This window comes from Dreissena polymorpha, chromosome 7 (assembly GCF_020536995.1).
Source record: "Dreissena polymorpha isolate Duluth1 chromosome 7, UMN_Dpol_1.0, whole genome shotgun sequence".
NCBI classification, from domain to species: domain Eukaryota; kingdom Metazoa; phylum Mollusca; class Bivalvia; order Myida; family Dreissenidae; genus Dreissena; species Dreissena polymorpha.
Window position 1 is genome coordinate 36,735,380 of NC_068361.1, and position 9,642 is coordinate 36,745,021.

Sequence of the window (9,642 nt, forward strand, 5' to 3'; positions counted from 1 at the left end):
TTGAGTGCAAATTTTATGTATCTGCTCAATGTTTCTTTAAATGGACTTGTTCATGGATTTTTTTCATTCATTCATTTAATGTATTTAAAATACTGAAACATTGGAAAAGTCTTAAATATTTAAAATGGCAAGAAGAAAACGTTTATTAAAAATGCTGTTTTATATATGTTTATGCGAAAATATTCATGTAAAGCTTCACAAAGGCTCTATAATTGTATCCAATTTTATTAAAAAAAATATCCATTAACAAACTGATATTTTAAACATTTTTAAATCCAGTTTTTAACCAGGTTTTCCGAAGGAAAAAACTGGTTATTAGATTGGCGAATGCTGGCGGGCGGGCGGAACAAGTTTGTCCAGCCCATAACTATGTCGTTCATTGTCAGATTTTAAAATCATTTGGCACATTTGTTCACCATCATTGGACGGTGTGTCGCGCGAAATAATTACGTTGATATCTCCAAGGTCAAGGTCACACTTTCAGTTCAAAGGTCAAAAATGGCCATAAATTAGCTTGTCCTGGCCATAACTATGTCATTCATTGTGAGATTTTAAAATCATTTGGCACATTTGTTCACCATCATGGGACGGTGTGTCGCACGAAAGAATCACGTCAATATCTCCAATGTCAAGGTCGCCACGACTAAAAATATATTTTTTTTAAAAACAAACTTACAAAATGGGTTAATTTTGTTTGTTCATTTCAAAAATTCAGTTTGAGTTTTCTCACTTTATCAGATTTTTTTTTCACAATGAAAACCTGGTTTTGTGACAATTTTGTCCCTTGTTTGGGATTATTTTAATGACACTGCATACATTCTTCTTTGAATCATTGAGACTGTTTTTAACAATGTCATTTTACCAAACTGTGGTAAAGTCTCTAAAATCAAATTCATCTGTTTAACACCAACCCTGGTGGCTTGAACCTTGCTCTGCGGTTTAATTGACATTCTGCAAGCTTGATATGGCAGATTACATTTTGTGGTTTTGATACCCAACACCAACGCCTTCATTGTCTGCACATTTGTCCCAAAAGTTTTGCAAGGAGTAGTTTGAAAGCTTTTTTGTATACAGGCAATGAATATGATTAATAGTTTGCGCAATAGATGTATTATTACTACAGATATAACCCTTTACCACTTTAATACGTATTTTGATCAATTTGTAGTCCCATAAAAAGTATAATTTATCAAATACCTTTATTACTAAATTCAAAGGCTTCATTTCCTACTCTTTGATACTGATGAGCAGCAAACAGCATAAAACTTAAACAGACTTCAATTTACTCGCAGGCTGTTTCGGTTTTATGCTGGTTGCAAAAGCCATGTTAGGCAAGTTGTTTGAGTATAGTATGATTGGGATATGGGCCATAAGGGGCTGATGATAACTCAAGAATGCTTACGCCTAGGATAATGAAACTTCATAGGTACATTGATCATGACTGGCAAATGACCCCTATTGATTTTCAGGTCACTAGGTCAAAGGTCAAGGTCACAGTACCTCGAAACAGTAAAATGGTTTCCCGATGACTCAAGAATGCTTACGCCTAGGATCATGAAACTAAATAGGTACATTGATAATGACTGGCAGATGACCCCTATTGATTTTCAGGTCACTAGGTCAAAGGTCAAGGTCACAAGGACTCGAAACAGTAAAATGGTTTCAGGATGATAACTCAAGAATGCTTACGCCTAGGATCATGAAACTTCATAGGTACATTGATAATGACTGGCAGATGACCCCAAATGATTTTCAGGTCATTAGGTCAAAGGTCAAGGTCACAGTGACTCGAAATAGTTAAATGGTTTCCGGATGATAACTCAAGAATGCTTACGCCTAGGATCATGAAACTTCATAGGTACATTGATCATGACTGGCAGATGACCCCTATAAATTTTCAGGTCACTAGGTCAAAGGTCAAGGTCACAGTGACTCAAAACAGTTATATTGTTTCTTGATGATAACTCAAGAATAATAAGGCCTAGGATCATGAAACGTCATAGTACATCACTAGGTCAAACGTCAAGGTCACAGTGACAAAAAATGTATTCAGACAATGGCTGCCACTACAACTGACAGCCCATATGGAGGGCATGCATGTTTTACAAACAGCCCTTGTTTAGATTTAAATCTTATTTAACCATAAAATTTTTGTTGAGCTATTGGTTTGGGAGACAACCTGCGTCGTCCATATGCCATCTAATAATTGATTTTACACCTATTGCCAAGTAAAGGGTGTTATACTGCAATCACCATAGACGTCTTGTCAATATGCCTGATTGTGGATATGAACTTCTGTGCAGGCGTTGCCCTAAAACCTATCAATGTACAGCATTCAATTTGCAGGCATTGTTCCTTATGACATGAAGTTGTTAATGTATGATTTGTATCATCTTACTTCAAAAATTACAAAAGTTTTGCCTCTTTCTAAACTTTAATTTCAATAACATCATGGTTATGACTATAAGTATAAACTATAAGCAGTTTATTTTCTCGGGGACCACTTGGTCCATAAGGGGTATTTTACCCATTTATTCCTAGCATCTAGAAAAAAGGCCTTGGCAAACAGTAGACCCAGATGAGACACCGCATGATGCGGCGTCTCATCAGGGTCTGTGCTGTTTGCTTTAAGGAATTTGTGTAAGAAATATTCTGAATATAGAAATATATATACTAGACATCCCTAATTTTGGAAATAAATTGATCCAATTTAGAAGGATGGGAGGGTCAAATAGGCATAAATGGGAAAAAATAACCGTTAATATTGTATAATATTTCTCCTCAAATTTCTCTTAAATTATGCAACTAAGGGGAAACTGGACTTATGCCATGGGGATCTCATGGTCAATTTACATGAACCCTAATAAAGCACAATAAATGACAAAAAATGAGACTACAAGTGCCTGACGTTTGTTATTTGATATGTATCATTGTATTGTGGTCCTCTCTTTCAAATCATTCCCTTTAAAGTCAAAACTGACCTCTTTGATCACATGCTTTATATGGACAAATAAAAAAAAGAACGGTGATAAAATTTTCACAAAACAATGATGGCTGACAACTTTTCATTAAATAGCAATACTTTCAGGAATGATAACGTTTTAATTGGAATATGTAGTGGATTCATCAGGGCATAAAAACAGGTCATGTTGGCAGATTATCAAATCAGAAATCAGCATTGACGGAAAATTGAAAATGAAATCCTTATACTTCACATTTATTGTGCATGTATATTTTATACAATGTATTGTTTTGCAGCAAATTGTGTTTTTTTGAAGACGCATTAACATGCAAACAAGCGGCCAATGTACTGCAGTCTGTCGCTACAAGTGGCATTTTTTATGGATGGGCCGACACATGGGTAATACATAAATTAACGTTAATTAAGTGTAATCACAATATCATATTGCGTTTCAGTAGATACCATAAATGCACTGCAGAAAATATTGAAACAATAGAACACCTTTTCTGGGCGTGTAAACATATTCAATCTCTATGGAATCAATTGACAACCTTTCTAGAGAAACAACAATTAAATGTTAAACTATCTCTCTAAGACATCAGTTTAGGGGTTAAGATACCTTCAAAATACAAGAGGTTAATAACGCTGTCAATTACATAATTATATAAATGAAGTATCTCATATCCTGCATTAAATACAGAAAACAAATACCTACAATGAACTGTTTTATCAATTATTTAAAACTGAAGATTCAAATTGAAAAAGAAATAGCCCTAAACAATGATACACTTCATATATTTGAACAAAAATGGAAAAACATTAAATTTTCATAAACTAGTTCAGTATGCTTTCTACACACTTTATGCAACTCATCCTTATTCATAATTATTCTGTTAGTTTTTTTTTCTTTAAAAAAAAAAAACACCCATCTCAAACAACCAAAGAAAAAAATACATATTAACCTTTTTTTTATCAAAAGGAAAACATTCAGGTCAAAAAAGTATATACAAACTGTATAAGCATATCTTGTAACATGTTTGAACATTATTGTTGCTACATGGTATCACTTTGTTTTATGATGTACACATTGTATGTCTTGTATTGAATAAAAAAAAGGAAAATAAATAAATAAATGCACTGCAATGTTAAGAGTTATACGCACATACATATACATAAACAGAACGTGGCATCTCATCAGGATCCAAACTGTTTGCTATTTTGATAGTATTCTTTAAAAAATTCGAAGAAAATGCTTATTTTAGAAATTCAGCAGACGACATTTTAGCAGACGACAAATAGGGATTTGTTTCACACAACACATTAGTATTATTTCAGTTAAGTACAAAACACATAATGATGCTATTATAATACTTTTTTGACAGTTTATGTGAACCGTTTGAGTATTATCATGTAATCGTACATTCACGTAATGATTCCTGGCAGTTGCTGTGGACAACACGCATTGTAAAGGTATCCAAAATGTCACGATATCCATCAGCGATTCCGTACCTTTGTTAGTGTTGTGTTAAACATGTATTGGATATCTTATATTAAAGGTTGTTGAAATTGGAGAGATCTTATTTAACGCACGAGAATGTGGAAGCAAACTATTTCAGTGTTAATTTTAATTAATCACAATATGTCATAATGATAATGCATTTGCCCAACTTAACCGTTATATTATTGCTGAGACTGGAAGGATTGTGTATCAAGTTATCAAGGTGGGAGAATGTGAAACTTAAGATATTTGACTTTTTTCATTATATGTGTAATGTTTCTTCGTTCCCCACGTACATACAGAATGTTAGGCAGTTAATGATTGAAGTTGATGATAAGTCTGAATGTGTTTTACCGTTTACGTAGCACAGGCCTTTGGAAAATTGTCAACTCATATAAATTAAAAATATATGAAATATAAAACTAAACGATGTATTTCTTCCAGAAGCTGCAATCATTTCAGTTGACATGTGTTTCTTTTCTTTTAAACAGTATAATCAGTATAAATACACGCACTGGGTCCTTATTAACTGAGCTTTAAATGGAAGCATCTGTTAATTTATGTATATTTCCTAAAGTCATTCGTAATGGATATGCTGTCAAGAGGTTACATATTCGATCCAACTGTGGAAGCGTCTTTAGGATCTACCCCAAAGAAATTACCAATAACTGCAGAAACAGCACTTGATTTGGGCCCGGAAATAACCTTATAAACGTTGACAAATGCATCCAAACATCCGAGGCTAGTCAATCTCACAACCGAAGAACTGTGATATCATATCTACTACACCGCAGCAACCGTTTATGCGCCAGTGATATCATCTCAAAATTGCATGTCCGACCTTTCCCTAAAATATACAACGTTCGTGCAGGTGTCTTGAACTATGCATGTGCGGTTTAATGCATAATTACTTGCATCTTATTGTAACAAAATCTTGTGGTTTGATACCCGATACGATTGGGTCTTGAATGTTTGCTCATGCGCCACAAAAGAAGTAGTAAAAAAAAGAAATTTTTATATATCACGACGGCCATGACTTTTGCTTATTGTAAAACAGTCATATTATTACCACAAAAGTGAATAAAAAAAAATGATGGCTTATATTTTATTTAAAACTGGTTAAGCAAGTTATTCTGTGTTGTTTATGGGATATGTTGTTTTATTCATAAAGATGAACCTCAGTTCGTCAGTTGTTACCTTTTAAATCAAAGATGCGGGGTAACTTTGGAAAACATGACTAATGTAAGACTTTAAGGGCATTGCTTATTAAATAACATTTTTATTTTTCCGGTAGTATATATGCATGCTATTAAACAAATTTTTAAAAAAGCCTGAAATAACTGTGGAAATACAAGTATAATTTGCAGGTATTGTTATGTTAATACATTTCAGGAATAAACGGTATTAAAAGATAACTTAAAAAGATAAAAGCATGAAAAACTATTACAAAAAGTTCAATTTGTGGATAAACGAGGATCATTGTTCGAATATCATGTTCGTAAAAAGTTGGAATGCAAGCTGATCGCACAAAAACGATTTTTAAGATCAGAGCGAATTCAATAAGGCCGATTTGTGGATTGAACACAAAAGGAGTTTTTATCATGCTTGGTGAAAGTTTATTGAAATTTGTCGAGTAATATGAAAAGATATTGACAAAAAATCACGCTGTAAAACATTACGCTGCTATGTCCTGTCTGTGTGTTGTCCCATTGTAAACTGGTAATGACATGATTATTCATTATTCATGCAAATGGCATTGTAAAAAATGTTGCAATGGTCACTTGGTTTTACATGTGACCGCGCGTGTTTAAATTTAGATTATTTCTGTGCATGCACAGAAATTGAAAAGCTCTATATTTGTACTGAATTTTGGCATTTCTTGACCGATTTTGACCAAATTCTTTGCACATCTGACATAAATACAAACACATTTTGACTCATAATCACTTTTTGGGACACATAACAAGATAGGAAAATATACCAACATCAACTCTGGCGGCTTTAAGTTAATACAGGTTTGCACTTTTTATCCCAGCATTTCTTTATGTCATGATTAAAAGGGCATACCGGTATTTATGGACGGTCGTTCGCCTATATATTCAATTTCCCTACTGTCATGGCAACAAAAAACGCGCACTGCATTTTAAATGTTGCAACCGATTGTAAAAGGTGCGCATGTGTGTATCGATGCTTTATTGACATTTAATAAATACTGAAAATATACTCTTGATTTGATGATAATAGTGTATTAGCCTTTGATATGTCTGTTTTAGAATGACACAAACCATACAGTTAATGTTTTTTATACGATGACATAATGTGCCTCATTTCTCTAAGGAAATTTAGATAAGAGAAATTGAATAGGTTTATTGTTCATGGAAATGTTAAATTGCTATGCAGCAAATTGTTTTGTATTATGATAATAGAATAATAGCATGCTAGGCCATAGGGCTGCACAATGTCTTGCTATAATTTGCATTTTGTCGTTGCAAATGTCAATTTTATAGATTGGTCGAACATCTGCTGACAAAAATATATAGTACTATTACGTAATTAAGTGTCTACATGTAAGTGCACTGTTATTTAATCCAGAAAGGATAAAGATATTATATTCCAGCGTATTATAACATATCCACTTACCAATAAATATGGTAGATGATGCATGTGCTAGATGGTTATCAACGGTTCTCTGTTTTATGTCTTGGTGTCTGGTATGCATTTTACGCAGTATAAACGACTGTTTTTATAGAGTATCATGTTCTTTGATAAGTTGTGAACACCTAAAATCTTTATTAAATCACACCAGGTAACACTCTGATGCTAACATTACATGATATAGGGGTATCCACATTACCCCAGTCCAATGAAAATCATACAATGCATTTTAGAAACGTAACCGTTCTAATGGTAACAAGGAGTGTTTTCTTTATTGAAACAAGTTCGCTTTAAAATAATGTATACAAGCGTTTTGTAAATGGAATATATGTTTTTTGTACACAAGTTGGTGTACTTACTCCAAATGCAGCACAAGCTCTCGTGTGGAAAAAAACACGATGTTATTGTTTTCTCTCCTCGCACAATAAACAAAAATATAATTTTTATGTCCTTTATTGTTTTTGCACTGTCTGTTTGTTTGTTGGTTGGTTTGTTTGGTGGTTTGTTTGCGTCAAACTTTAACATTGGCCATAATTTTTGCAATATTGAAGATAGCAACTTGATATTTGGCATGCATGTGTATCTCATGGAGCTGCACATTTTGAGTGGTGAAAGTCAAGGTCAAAGTCATCCTTCAAAGTCAAAGGTCAAATATATAGGGGACATAGTTGTTCACAAATACATTTTGTTCTATATTTAATTTTCTGTTGTATATGGATTGTTTGCCTATGGAATGTTCTTCGCATTAGTGGATGCATCTCATTTGTTATTGTGATAAGTAGACCATATGCTATGGCAATTTTACGCTCTATCATTGTGCTGACTGGAACAAATTTTCATCCATATAATTTTGCACACAACCTATAATCCTTTATTTTATATTACATAATGGTACAATGATTATTCTTTTATTACACAATTAACGCAAACAATTTGAAACCCATCCTTGAAATATACACTGTTCATAGACTGCTAACAGTTTCCGGTCAAAGAACTTCTTGAATCGTAATCAAACATCACGTATGCAATCTGAACGCATCGGGCAGTGGGCTACACCACACGATCGCCGTTATGGCGGAATTGTCCGAGGAGTCCCGATTGATCACGTATGGTGCTAAACGTTCTGTCATTGCAAGAATGGTTCTGGGCCGACTTATTTATTTCTTTATACATGTATATATGAACCGCAATAAATATTACATGTGAATCTTAAAATGAATAAAAATATAGCTTCCCATGAAAGGATGCAAAACATTATTACCAACAAAAAACTACCAATATATTTACGAAATGCATACGACATCACGAAGCAAGACTATACAATACACACATTAACCCAATATGCCTAGTGGACTCTCCCATCCTTCTAAATTGGATCAATTTATTTCCAAAATTAGGGATGTCTAGTATATTTATTTCTATATTTAGATTATTTCTTACAGAAATTCCTTTAAGCAAACAGCGCAGACCCTGATGAGACGCCGCATCATGCGGCGTCTCATCTGGGTCTACGCTGTTTGCCAAGGCCTTTTGTCTAGACGCTAGGCATAAATGGGTTAATGCAATCATATGACTCCGCAAGTAACAACACAATGTATACAATACAATTTCTAGTACACATACAAACACGAAATCTTGATGTTGATTGTAAGAAATATTAAACATATCTCCATATATGTTTTTGCTGGTTTAGTGCATGTTTGATCACACTGTAAATGATGAAGGTACATGGGTATAATTATTGTTTTATTTCTATGAAACGATCATGGGACGTTGAAGAAATCGATTAATGATTAAGAAGCTATTGCCAATGTATCGAATATGTTAACATCGCGATTCACGATCAGATACTCAAACACATCTTATATATGTTATAGTTTTTTTAGTGAATACATATCACTTGTTATTGTATTTTGTGGACCATATTGTATTGCTGTCTAATATTTTATGCTCTATTAAGGCGCTGGCTCGAACTAATTGACATTAAGATAGTGATGCACACAACATATTATAATTTATTTTACTGCACATACTGATACAATTATTATACTTAAATGATACTTCTGCGACTTAATTTGAGTCGCATCAGCGAACGTGAGATAATTTACAATGACTTATAACTGTTGCCGTCGACACAACATGCAATGATTGAATGGTTATCAAACAATCTATTTGATGCAGAACGTTATGTCATTGCAATAATAGTTAAGGACCGTCATATGAATTTCCCGCGATGGTTGAACCGCAATGAATATTAATTCCATTAGAACTCTGTATCATACGCAGGAGAAAAATCTTTCAAAATATGTACATTAAATGCAACAACAAAAATACCAATTCTTAACGAAATGCATATGACGCGACACATAAAGCAAGACAATGCTATACACAGATAAATAAATACATATTGCACCGCACGAGGGGAACCTAACGCATACAATACAAACACCGTTACACAAATACACGTGACGCAATTGATTTTCATATAATTAAAATATCTTCATGTATGAGTATCCTAGTCAAGTGT